Source organism: Crotalus tigris, unplaced genomic scaffold (assembly GCF_016545835.1).
Source record: "Crotalus tigris isolate CLP2741 ecotype Arizona unplaced genomic scaffold, ASM1654583v1 scf7180000018992.311333, whole genome shotgun sequence".
NCBI lineage: Eukaryota > Metazoa > Chordata > Lepidosauria > Squamata > Viperidae > Crotalus > Crotalus tigris.
Genome location: NW_024097314.1, coordinates 1 through 13964, shown reverse-complemented (window position 1 = coordinate 13964; position 13964 = coordinate 1).

Here is a 13964-nt window from a genome sequence, read left to right as displayed (position 1 = left end):
CCAGGGTGTCCGTTATCTCATGGCGCCACACCTTCGAACAAAGAGATCAACGGTCCGGTGAGTCAGCCAAGGAATACATCGCCGCGTTACGGAAGGCCGCCAAGCCCTGCGAGTTCAAGGACCTCGAGGAACGACTGAGGGACCGATTCGTGTGCGGGTTAAGGCATCGCGAGCTACAACAGAGACTTTTCGCAAAGGAAGAATTATCCTTCCAAGACGCCTTAAGGTAAGTCACCGCAGAAGAAGCAGCAGGCGGCGCCGTCAAAAACATGCGGCCGATCAGAAACAGTGCAGAGGGTGCGTCCGTGCACCAGGAAGACGTCCGACGAAACTCCGAGGATGATCCGGACGAGGAAGTCGACCGTCTACACCCCGCGAAGGAAGAGAACCAGAAGGGAAGCTCTTCGGCTCTGCTCAAGTGCATCGGCTGTGGAGGTCGCCACAGGAGAACCGACTGCAATTTCCGCTCCGCTACCTGCCGGGCATGCGGCAAACAAGGGCATATTGCAGCTGTGTGTCTGAGCCGACGAAAGGCACAACCCCAAGAAGAACGCCTGAAGTGTACCAATTCCCCGCCAGAATAGGGTAGGTTTTTGCGCTTCGCGAAAGAAGCATCTGTAGACGGCACACCCCCAAAGCCCATGAAGAAAAGCTGTCCACTCAACGTGACGCTACAAGGGGTTCCATTTATCTATGGAACTAACACAGGGTTCTGCCCTGTCCATCATTTCATTGCATACATTTAGGAAGATTTGTTCCAGTAGTGGGTCTAAGGCCAAGTTAAGGCCTTCTGATATTGTAATAACAGATTTTCAGAACTCAAGAGTGTGTGTTAAGGGGGAGGCCACCCTTAACGTGCAATACAAGAGCTTTGAAGGTCCACTAGACTTATTAGTAGTAGGGGTGAACGAACGAGTCTCATAGGACTCGATTGGTTTGAGGCCCTGGGGATACACGTCACAGGACTCAACAGCTTACAAACACTCGACCTACAGGAAGTCTGCAAAGAATTTGCAGATGTTTTCAGCCCCCAGCTGGGCACCTTCAAAGGACCACCTGTGTCCTTAAAGCTAGACCCCACTGTCACTCCCATTAGGATTAAAGCAAGAAGGGTCCCTTTTGCTTTAAAAAGTAAGATTGACACTGAACTAGACACACTAATCCAACAGGGAATCCTAGAACCTGTTGATTCCAGCCCGTGGGAGACCCCCAGTGTCACGCCTCTAAAGGCAAATGGGGACATTCGCATTTGTGCTGATTACACATGCACACTCAATAAGGCATTGCAGCAACATGCCTATCCTGTTCCTGTGGTCAGTCACATCCTGGCCTCTCTCAAGGGGGGGCGTGTTTTTGCAAAGCTTGACCTATCTCAAGCATATCAACAGCTGCCTGTTGATGATGATGCTGCCATAGCTCAGACCATTGTGACCCACAGGGGAGCCTTTAAAGTAAAAAGGCTACAGTTTGGAGTAAATGTCGCTCCTGGGATTTTCCAAAGCGTAATGGAAAACACACTACGAGGTATACCAAGGGTCTGCCCCTACTTTGACGATGTCTTGATTGCAGGAGACTCCACACACATTCTAGCTGAAAGGCTTAGGGCTGTCCTGTTAAGATTCAGGAAATCAGGCCTCAAGCTCAGAAAAGACAAATGCCAGATTGGGGTGCCTTCTACTGAATTTCTGGGATTCAAAATTGATGCTGCTGGGATTCATCTTGCTGAATCCAAACTAACTGCTATTTTAGAAGCACCCAGGCCAAAGTCCAAGGCCGAACTTCAGGCCTTCTTAGGCCTCCTGAATTTCTACAATTCTTTTCTTCCACATAAGGCTAGTGTAGCTGAGCCTCTTCACAGGCTACTAGACAAACATGCTGTGTGGCTGTGGTCACAAGCACATGAGGCTTGTTTTAAAGAAGTCAAGGCCTTGCTCACTTCTAACAGTGTTCTTGCACATTTCAACGAGTCCCTTCCTGTGTGCATCGCTTGTGATGCGTCCCCCTACGGGGTTGGAGCTGTCCCGAGTCACCTCAGGTCTGATGGAACTCAGGTTCCTATTGCATACTACTCCAGAACACTGTCTTCTGCCGAGCGCAACTACGCTCAGATAGACAGGAGGCTTGGCTGTTGTTTGCTTGGAATTAAAAAATTCCACGATTTTCTCTATGGCAGGCATTTCACGGTCTTTACTGACCATAAGCCTCTGCTGGGACTGTTTACCACACATAAGCAGACTCCCCAAATCATTTCCCCTAGAATGCTTAGGTGGTCTATTTTTCTGTCTGCATATGATTTTTCTTTACTCCACAAGCCTGGGAAAGAAATTGGCCATGCTGATGGCCTCAGTAGATTGCCTCTGCCAGTAGTAGAAGCTGACCCTGCGCCAGCTGTCAACATTCTATCAATCCAAGCCTTGCCCGAGCTCACCTTAGTGCCAGGGATGTTACCTCTGAAACAGGTACAGATCACACACTTTCACGTGTCCGCTCCTGGGTCCTGTCCGGGTGGCCTGAGCACTGCCCTAGTCCTGAGTTTCAGAGTTTCTGGTCCAAAAGGAACGAATTGTCCCTTTCTCAGGGTTGTTTGCTTTGGGGAAACAGAGTTGTCATTCCCACCTCAATGAGGACTAGGGTCTTAGAATCCCTCCACGAGGGTCATCCTGGCATGGTTCGTATGAAGGCTCTTGCACGCAGCCACTTGTGGTGGCCTGCTTTAGATAAAGATATTGAGGCTAAGGTACACGCATGCCACATGTGCCAACGATCTCGCCCAGAGATGCACCAAGCTCCTGTGCATAAATGGGAGGAAACACAGTCCCCATGGTCTAGGGTGCACAGTGACTACGCTGGGCCCTTTTCAGGGCCATTTCTTTTGGTCCTTGTTGAAGCCATTCAAAATGGCTTGAGGTTGGCCTGTCTCATCACCACCCTGCCAAAGACTAGTCAGGTACTTGAGGGAGGGGATTTTTGCTGCACACGGTCTGGCCAGAGTCATTGTGTCCGACAACGGCCCTCAATTCACCTCCTACGAAGTTCCAAGCTTTCTTACAGGCTAACATGATTCGTCATGCCACGTCTGCACCCTTCCACCCGTCCACCAACAGTATGGCTGAACGTATGGTGCGCATCACAAAGGACGCCTTGAAAAGACTCACCTACGGGGACTGGCATCACAGGTTGGCTGACTTTCTCCTTTCTTATCGCACCACACCGTCCACTTCTACAGGGAGAAGTCCAGCTGAACTTCGTTGGGGCGCCAACTTACTACTAGACTTGACCGGTTGCATCCGGACAGACTGCCTTCATCTACCTCACATCCTAGGGCACCTAGACAACTACTTGTGGGTGCCCCGGTTTGGGCTCGCAATTACGGGCCTGGTCATACATGGGTCCCCGCTTCTGTGTCCAGGATCACAGGTCCTCTCTCCTACGAGGTTGCCCTGGACAACGGTCGTGTCCTGCGTCGGCACATCGCCCAACTTCGCTCTAGGCGAGACTTTTCTGCTGAGACTCCTGGGTCTTTTCCAGGGGGGGAGGGGGACCCTTTGGAGCAAAGGGAAGGGCAAGAGCTACTGCCCATCTCCACTGAGGGAGCCACAAACGGCCCCTCCCAAGATTCCGCAATTGCTCCGAAAAGGAAGTCATGGAGCTTACCCACACAACAGGCACTCACGCCTACTCCAGCCAGGGAGTCACCCCGGGGCATACTCACTTTCCACATACATCACACAGCACTCCAGCAACGGAGGATACCCGGGGGCATCCCAACAAATCATTCCCCGCAAGAGAGCTGGCACACAATGCCCAAGGTTGGCCTGACCTTACCCCAAATCCTACAGGGGGTCAAACATACACAGAGCTAGGCGAGGAACCAAGTCCCGACTACAACACCCCTAGCACAAATCAGGGGACACCTGAGTTTTGGGAGAGTACAGAAACCCACACGAGCCCAAACACAGAATGGGGTTCAGGGAATAGACAGCCTCCTGACAGGTCTTGGACTGACCTAGGGGGTTCTACAGAGACGCCCAGCAGTGGCTATCACTTCAAGGGGCCTGAGGGTCTACAGCTAGGTAGGACAACCAGGTCACAAAGCAACAGAATCCCTGGCCTGACGAGCCCGGTGGGCAAGCAAGCAGGCCAGGCATCGGGGCACAGTCCTTGGAAGACACCAGGGCACAATAGAGAGAATAGGCTCACGCCTCCCTCCAGTCAGGGGACTTATGCCAGTAACCCAGAGCTAAGAAGGTCACAGAGAGCAAAGAAATCTCCTAAGTATCTAGAAGATTACATAACATTGCTGGCAAGGCAAAAGCCAGTAATCAGTGGGAGCACTGGGAAGCAAAATGTCATATAAAATAAATGTTGGATGTTGGTAGTAGTTTTAGCCCAGGGGAAAGGGGTGTTATGTCCCGAGCCTTGCAAACGGCTCGGGCGTTTGCAGGCAGTCCCAGGCAGGTGCAAAGCTGCCCGGGACCAGACAGGCTGTCGCCAGCGCCGTGCGCATGCGCGGGTGCTGGCGCGGGAAAAGTAACCCATTTACCCGGGAGTTGCCTATATATGTTATGTCCCGAGCCTTTGCAAACGGCTCGGGCGTTTGCAGGCAGTCCCGGGCAGGTGCAAAGCTGCCCGGGACCAGACAGGCTGTCGCCAGCGCCGTGCGCATGCGCGGGTGCTGGCGCGGGAAAAGTAACCCATTTACCCGGGAGTTGCCTATATAAGAGGCGGCGAGGCGTTTGGGCGAGGCTGAAGCCATCTTCATGTAAGCTGAACGCTGAATAAATGAAACTGAGAACTCCAGCTGCTTCTCGTGTCTGTTTTCCCGCCAAGGACGCAACACTGGCGACGAAGGTGGGATGCCTGCACTACCTGGAAAAAGGAAAAAAGTGGAAGTTACACAAGGACAGTCCTGAGCGGCGGAAGAGGAACGGCGAGACTCGGCAGTGCCGCCAATCCGTGCGCAATTCGGGGGTAGGCTGGGCTGATAGACCCGTCTCCTGAAGATCCGAAGATGGCTAAAATCGGAAGGCTTTCGGAATTCGACGTCTCACATCCAGAGCGGTGGGAGTCCTACGTATCCAGAATGGAGAACTACTTCAAGGCAAACCAAGTGAGGGAAGATAGCTTGAAGGCCGCCACCCTGCTTTGCGTTTGCGGCCAAGACGCCTTCGAACTCGCAGAAAACCTTGCAGCACCTGTTCCAGTAGAGTCTGTAAGCTACGCAGACCTGAAGAAGCTGCTGAAGGAGCACTTCCACCCCAAGGTGTCCGTTATCTCATGCGCCACACCTTCGAACAAAGGGATCAACGGTCCGGTGAGTCAGCCAAGGAATACATCGCCGCGTTACGGAAGGCCGCCAAGCCCTGCGAGTTCAAGGACCTCGAGGAACAACTGAGGGACCGATTCGTGTGCGGGTTAAGGCATCACGAGCTACAACAGAGACTTTTCGCAAAGGAAGAATTATCTTCCAAGACGCCTTAAGGGAAGTACAGCCAGAAGAAGCAGCAGGCGGCGCCATCAAAAACATGCGGCCGATCAGAAACCAGGTGCAGAGGTGCGGTCCGTGCACCAGGAATACGTACGACGAAACTCGAGGAGGATCCGGACGAGGAAGCGACGTCTACCACCTCCGCGAAGGAAGAGACCAGAAGGGAAGCCTATCGGCTCTGCTCAAGTGCATCGTAGGAGGTCGCACAGGAGAACCGACTGCAAGTTCCACTCCGCTACCTGCCGGGCATGCGGCAAACAAGGGCACAGTGCAGCTGTGTGTCTGGCCCGACGAAAGGCACAACCCCAAGAAGAACGCCTGAAGGTACCAGACTCCCCAGCCAGAATAGGGTAGGTTTTTGCGCTTCGCGAAGAAGCATCTGTAGGACAGGCACACACAAGCCCATGAAGAAAAAGCTGTCACTCACCGTGAAGCTACAAGGGGTTCCATTATCTATGGAACTAGACACAGGGTCTGCCCTTTCCATCATTTCATTGCATACATTTAGGAAGATTTGTTCCAGTAGTGGGACTAAGGCCAAGTTAAGGCCTTCTGATATTGTATTAACTGATTTATCATAACTCAAGAGTGTGTTTTAGGGGGGCCACCGTAACGTGCAATACAGAGCTTGAAGTCCACTAGAGTATTGTCGTAGGGGGCGGCCTACCGTCGCGTGAACGAAGAGTCTCATAGGACTCGATGGTTGAGGCCTGGGGCTACACGTCACAGGACCAAAAGCTTACAAACACTGACCACAGGAAGTCTGCAAAGAATTTGCAGATGTTTTCAGCCCCCAGCTGGGCACATTCAAAAGGAACCACCTGTGTCCTTAAAGACTAGACCCCCCTGCTCACTCCATAGGATTAAAGCAAGAAGGGTCCCTTTTGCTTTAAAAAAGTAAGATGGACACTGAATTAGACAAACTAATCCAACAGGGAATCCTAGAACCTGTTGATTCCAGCCCGTGGGAGACCCCCATTGTCACGCCTCTAAAGGCAAATGGGGACATTCGCATTTGTGCTGATTACAAATGCACACTCAATAAGGCATTGCAGCAACATGCCTATCCTGTTCCTGTGGTCAGTCACATCCTGGCCTCTCTCAAGGGGGGGCGTGTTTTTGCAAAGCTTGACCTAGCTCAAGCATATCAACAGCTGCCTGTTGATGATGATGCTGCCATAGCTCAGACCATTGTGACCCACAGGGGAGCCTTTAAAGTAAAAAGGCTACAGTTTGGAGTAAATGTCGCTCCTGGGATTTTCCAAAGCGTAATGGAAAACACACTACGAGGTATACCAGGGGTCTGCCCCTACTTTGACGATGTCTTGATTGCAGGAGACTCCACACACATTCTAGCTGAAAGACTTAGGGCTGTCCTGTTAAGATTCAGGGAATCAGGCCTCAAGCTCAGAAAAGACAAATGCAAGATCGGGGTGCCTTCTACTGAATTTCTGGGATTCAAAATTGATGCTGCTGGGATTCATCCTGCTGAATCCAAACTAACTGCTATTTTACAAGCACCCAGGCCAAAGTCTAAGGCCGAACTTCAGGCCTTCCTAGGCCTCCTGAATTTCTACAATTCTTTTCTTCCACATAAAGCTAGTGTAGCTGAGCCTCTTCACAGGCTACTAGACAAACAAGCTGTGTGGCTGTGGTCACAAGCACATGAGGCTTGCTTTAAAGAAGTCAAGGCCTTGCTCACTTCTAACAGTGTTCTTGCACATTTCAACGAGTCTCTTCCTGTGTGCATCGCTTGTGATGCATCCCCCTACGGGGTTGGAGCTGTCCTGAGTCACCTCAGGTCTGATGGAACTCAGGTTCCTATTGCATACTACTCCAGAACACTGTCTTCTGCCGAGCGCAACTACGCTCAGATAGACAGGGAGGCTATGGCTGTTGTTGCTGGAATTAAAAAATTCCACGATTTTCTATATGGCAGGCATTTCACGGTCTTCACTGACCATAAGCCTCTGCTGGGACTGTTTACCACACGTAAGCAGACTCCCAACATCATTTCCCCTAGAATGCTTAGGTGGTCTATTTTCTTGTCTGCATATGATTTTTCATTACTCCACAAGCCTGGGAAAGAAATGGGCCATGATGATGGCCTCAGTAGGTTGCCTCTGCCAGTAGTAGAAGCTGACCCCGCGCCAGCTGTCAACATTCTATCAATCCAAGCCTTGCACGAGCTCCCTCTTAGTGCCAGGGATGTTACCGCTGAAACAGGTACAGATCACACACTTTCACGTGTCCGCTCCTGGGTCCTGTCCGGGTGGCATGAGCACTGCCCTAGTCCTGAGTTTCAGAGTTTCTGGTCCAAAAGGAACGAACTGTCCCTTTCTCAGGGTTGTCTGCTTTGGGGAAACAGAGTTGTCATTCCCACATCAATGAGGACTAGGGTCTTAGAATCCCTCCACGAGGGTCATCCTGGCATTGTTCGTATGAAGGCTCTTGCACGAAGCCACTTGTGGTGGCCTGGTTTAGATAAAGATATTGAAGATAAGGTACACGCATGCCACCTGTGCCAACGATCTCGCCCAGAGATGCCCCAAGCTCCTGTGCATAGATGGGAGGAAACACAGTCCCCATGGTTAGGGGTGCACATTGACTACGCTGGGCCCTTTCAGGGCCAGTTCTTCCTTGGTCACTTGTGACAGCCATCAAAATGGCTTGAGGTTGTGCCCGTCTCATCCACCACCACGCAAAGGGACTATTCAGTACTGAGGGGGATTTTTGCTGCCACACGGGCTCCAGATGTCATTGTGTCCGACAACGGCCCTCAATTCACCTCCTCCGAATTCCAAGCTTTCTTACAGGCAAACCTGATTAGTCATGCCACGTCTGCGCCTTTTCACCCGTCCACCAACGGTATGGCTGAACGCATGGTGCGCATCGCAAAGGACGCCTTGAAGAGACTCACCTACGGGGACTGGCATCACAGGTTGGCTGACTTTATCCTTTCTTATCGCACCACACCGTCCACTTCTACAGGGAGAAGTCCAGCTGAACTTCGTTGGGGGCGCCAAAACTTACTACATGACTTGACAACGGTTGCATCCGGACAAGACTGCTTTCATCTACATCACATTCCTAGGGCACCTAGACAAACTACGTGTGGGTGCCCCGGTTTGGGCTCGCAATTACGGGCCTGGTCATACATGGGTCCCCGCTTCTGTGTCCAGGATCACAGGTCCTCTCTCCTACGAGGGTGCCCTGGACAACGGTCGTGTCCTGCGTCGGCACATCGACCAACTTCGCTCGAGGCGAGACTTTTCTGCTGAGACTCCGGGGTCTTTTCCAGGGGGGGAGGGGGACCCTTTGGAGCAAAGGGAAGGGCAAGAGCTACTGCCCATCGCCACTGAGGGAGCCACAAACGGCCCATCCCAAGATTCCGCAATTGCTCCGAAAAGGAAGTCATGGAGCTTACCCACACAACAGGCACTCACGCCTACTCCAGCCAGGGAGTCACCCCTGGGGCATACTCACTTTCCACACACATCACACAGCACTCCAGTAACGGAGGATACCCGGGGGCATCCCAACAAATCATTCCCCGCAAGAGAGCTGGCACAAAATTCCCAAGGTTGGCCTGACCTTACCCCAAATCCTAAAGGGGGTCAAACATACACAGAGCTAGTCGAGGAAACCAAGTCTCCGACTACAACAACCCTAGCACAAATCAGGGAAACACCTGAGTTTTGGGAAAGGACAGAAAACCCACACGAGCCCGAACACAGAAGGGGGCAGGAATGGACAGCTCTGACAGGTCTTGGACTGACCTAGGAGGTTCTACAGAGACGGCCCAGCAGCGGCTATCCACTTCAAGGGGCCGAGGGTCTACAGCTAGGTAGGTCAACCAGGTCACAAAGTAACAGAAGCCCTGGCCTGACGAGCCGGTGGGGCAAGCAAGCACACCTGGCCAGGCATCGGGGCACAGTCCTTGGAAGACACCAGGACACAATAGAGAGAACAGGCTCACGCCTCCCTCCAGTCAGGGGACTTATGCCAGTAATCCACAGCTAAGAAGGTCACAGAGAGCAAAGACATCTCCCAAGTACCTAGAAGACTACATAACATTGCTGGCAAGGCAAAGGCCAGTAAACAGTGGGAGCACTGGGGAACAAAATGTCATATAAAATAAATGTTGTATGTTGGTAGTAGTTTTAGCCCGGGGGAAAGGGGTGTTATGTCCCGAGCCTTTGCAAACGGCTCGGGCGTTTGCAGGCAGTCCCGGGCAGGTGCAAAGCTGCCGGGACCAGACAGGCTGTCGCCAGCGCCATGCGCATGCGCGGGTGCTGGCGCGGGAAAAGTAACCCATTTACCCGGGAGTTGCCTATATAAGAGGCTGCGAGGCGTTTGGGCGAGGCTGAAGCCATCTTCCTGTAAGCTGAACGCTGAATAAAAGAAACTGAGAACTCCAGCTGCTTCTCGTGTCTGTTTTCCCGCCAAGGACGCAACAGATATATCCATGTATCAACAATTCATCCCCAGGACATTGGGGTAGACAAGAGGGAAGCTAATTGACAGTTCCTCTTTGTGACCTTTGCTAAGTCTGTTGCAACATACTGTACTGGTGACTGTTTCTAATATCTTTGCCAGGGTAAGAAATCGGAAGGCCTTCACTGGTAAAAGTAAAGAGTAACAGTCTGACAAATGTCTTTGCCCAAAGGGCTTCTAAGAACACAGTGAAAATAGTTTCATTCACAGTACAGTACTGTTAGCAAAGGGACTGTGAAACTAGGAACAGCTATTGCATTTGTGTTCAGTGTCTTTATAAAAGCTGGTTTTATGTTGAATTGCCTAGCTTATTCAGTGACAGAATTTTTGAATGTCCTAGAATGATGGAAAAGCAAGAGTACACTTTGCTATAATCTAAAGCAGTGGTTCTCAACCTGTGGGTCGGGACCCCATTTGGGGTCGAACGACCATTTCATGGGGGTTGCCAAACAATGCAGTCCGCCATTTTTTCCCCCTTTTCCTTAGCTGTGCTACTCCCTTTTATTCTATTGGCTTTTGAAAGCCAATAGAATAGACTCTCTTGAATAGAGTCTAATTCTATTGGCTTCAAAAGCCAATAGGAATTGTCCAGGCTGTCTCTGCCCTGCTGAGCCCACCAAAAGTCCCATTCTGCAAACGGTGCTGCACCAGTTGAGTAGTCCTCGACTTACGACCGGTTGAGTAGTCCTCGACTTACAACCGATTGGGGGGTCGCGGCATTAAAAAGATTGAGAACCACTGATCTAAAGCTTATCAGCATAGACACCTGAACAATCATTTTACCCCAAAAGGAGGGTAAGATTAAAAAAGAATCTTAAGCAGGAGAAGATAATTCAATACTTATTGATAGATTTCTGGGGAGTTGCAAGAGTTCAATAATATTTGGCTTCCTGTTATTTAATAACAATAATAATCTCGTCCCAAAATATATGACTAAAATGAAGAAGCCCAATAGGAGGCCAACAAGAAATGTATTTGGTGTGCAGGTTTTTGAGCTGAATTGTGACATCAAAACAAATTTGCAGATGTTGAATACCTTAGTTCTGATTATATTACTATTGTGTCAGGTTTTCAATGATAAAATTCTGGAAAATGGCAAAATAGATTCCATAGGCCTTAAATGTGTTCATCCATGTTCCAAGATATTCTAGCATTTGATCCATGTTTTGTGTAATCAGTGTCATTTGTTTTCAAGGCATAGAGTTATGTCCTATAATCCTGCCCTTCACAGTATCTCTTAATTCTTCATTATCTTTCAATGGATAAGCAAATGAATACCAACAAATTGGTATCAGCACGACTGCTACTGAAAATATCTATTTTATATTTGGTTTTCTTGTGTGAAGCGTCTGCTGCATGAAGAAAGGTGAAGCGATGTGGCGAAGGTGAAATTGATTCTGCCATTCCCCTAATCCCTTTCCAACCGATAGATAAAAATGCCACCACTTATCTTCACCCAGAAGTTGCCATTTTGGGGAGGGAGAGAATCCTGCCCATCATTGAAAAGAAGGGTAGAAAGATGGGGTTTCAAGTGATTTTTTTTTAAATTGAAAAGTTTTATAAAAGTTACAATATACACCCCAAAACCCACCCACCCTAAACCCCCCCTCTCCCTCCCCCACTTCCCAGAGCTGAGTACAGGGTAACAAATATAATAAGCATAATCTAACTAACATTAACCAACTATATAAATAACCAAGTCCATAATGCACTTTAACTCCCCTTTAACATAAAAATAAACAAATTAAAAATAAACATAATAATATAAACAAGTTAATATCCTAATTCTTGAACAATACAATATCCAAATTGTTAAACAATACTAATACTAAAAATAATAATAAAGCTAATAAAAATTCCACTATAATAAACTATTAATAATAATAATACTCTAAAATTTACTCCTAAAGGAAATGGAACTTTTTAGTCCCATATTTATTCTGAATATAATCTATCCATCTTCTCCAAACTGAAATGTTTGTAAGAAGAGTAGAAGATGCTGTACCCCTGCCCCAGTTGCTATTTAAAAAAAAATAGCAGCATCTTGATCAATGCTGTGTGGCTCTGATTTAGCACTGTTGACTTCCTACAAGGTAGATTACAGGCAAGTAGAAGTTAATGTGGCCATTCTGAACGTACCACGGCTGTTCAGTCAGAGAACGCTGTTTCCAGTCACATATCTACCATTGCAGGTTCTACCAAGACCCATCAGAGAATCCTTAATTGAGGATCCCATCAAACTGGAACCGATTCTGCCATGAATGGTGTTTGACCAGAAATGTTACAATGGGGAGACATGGAATATTTGACAGTGTAAAATAAAAAACTCAGAGTTTTTAAAATAAATAAATAAAATCCCGTTATGAGGAAGAGTTTGCTAAAAAATGGAGCAAATAGAAAACTAAATGTTTATGTTTGAGGAGACTGAACATTAATGTGTTATGATGCGGGAGACAAGTACCTGAGAGTCATCATATATGTCCTGCAAGCTTTTATTTCCAAGCCTCTAGGTGGTTATTAACAAAGTCTAGCTCTTTTATACTGGTAGTAGAGGAAAAGAAGTTTTAAAAACTGAGGTATTCCAAAACTCATCAGGGATAGCAACGAAGTTCTAGGGCTGAAGAAATCTGCTACAAATTAAATCCTGGTCTGAGCACTACCATTTCTCTTATCAGTTTTGGGCGACAAATCTTCTTTGTTCAAAACATGCATAGACAGGGGCAGCAGCATTTAACATTTTGACACACTTGGCAAAGTCATATTTTGGCACCCCTATGGTTTGGTTCATCTTCTTTTTTTTTTAATTTTAAAAAGTGCCAACTTGTCTCTTCTATTTTGTGCATTGAGATTTGAGCATTATACTTACACTTTTCAGCCCTGGACAAATTTTATTTTTCTCAGAAATTTTCAACTTTCAAAGTATGAATCACAGTAAATGATTTTAATTACATCAGGACCCAAATGTTGTCATCTGTCACATCCAACTTTATGGGTAGTCGCTTTTGAAAAGCATAGGGAAAAAAAAGAATGAGGAAAGATTATAAGATTTTATACTCCTATTGTGTATTTTGGAAGTCTTTTCAATGTTGACATCTCCTAAAAGTTGATGCCTTAGACATTGTCTAAGCCTTAGAATCAAGTCTGGACAGAAATACTTTTTAGAAGCAGAAGGCTTGGGGAGCCGTTTAGTTTTAATGAAAGCATGGCATTAACACTGCTTAAACCACTTAAAAGTGAAGCTGAAAGAAAACTTTACACATGCATAATCAGAAAGGAAATGAAAAAGGGCTAGCTGTACACGGCAAATTTGGATATATATAGGAGCCCCAAAAAAGACATACAAAATTTAGGAAGGGATGCAAATCTTCATGTGGAACTTTGAAAAAGAAAAGAAAAAAGAAATGATAGTCTTTTTCATTCTAATAATAACAATTACGAACTTAAAGAAAATTTAGAGCAAAAACTTATTTTTAAGAAGAAAAAAAAAAGCAAGTCCAAAGGTCTGTTACATTTTGATGCAGAGGAACGAAGTAGTTTTTATTCCAATTTTGGTGAAGTTAGAAAGGTTGAAGAAGATACCCCGCAAGTTTGATTTACTTAAATATAATTTAGTTAAATATAATTTTGATGTAAAACCTATTGGGAAAACAATGTTAGGATTCTTCCTGAGAAAAATAGAGATCAAAATTTTTGCCATCATAACAGCTCTGAAAAAAATGACTCAACTTGGCAAAGATAAATGGGTCATTAAGTCAGGTCCACCAAACCAGAGAAATATAGCTATTTGCATTTAAACACAATATAAGAAATGTTAGGAAGGACATGTACTAGACAAGACAACTTTTGCATCTTTATAGCTGTCACTGTGATGGATTGTTAAGATCCATTATTACAATATTCTACATGACATAAAGTTGGAAAGGGTTTTTTTTTTTATCAGTAATTTCTGTAGAAAGCCTTTAGGGTTCTTCTGTCTTTA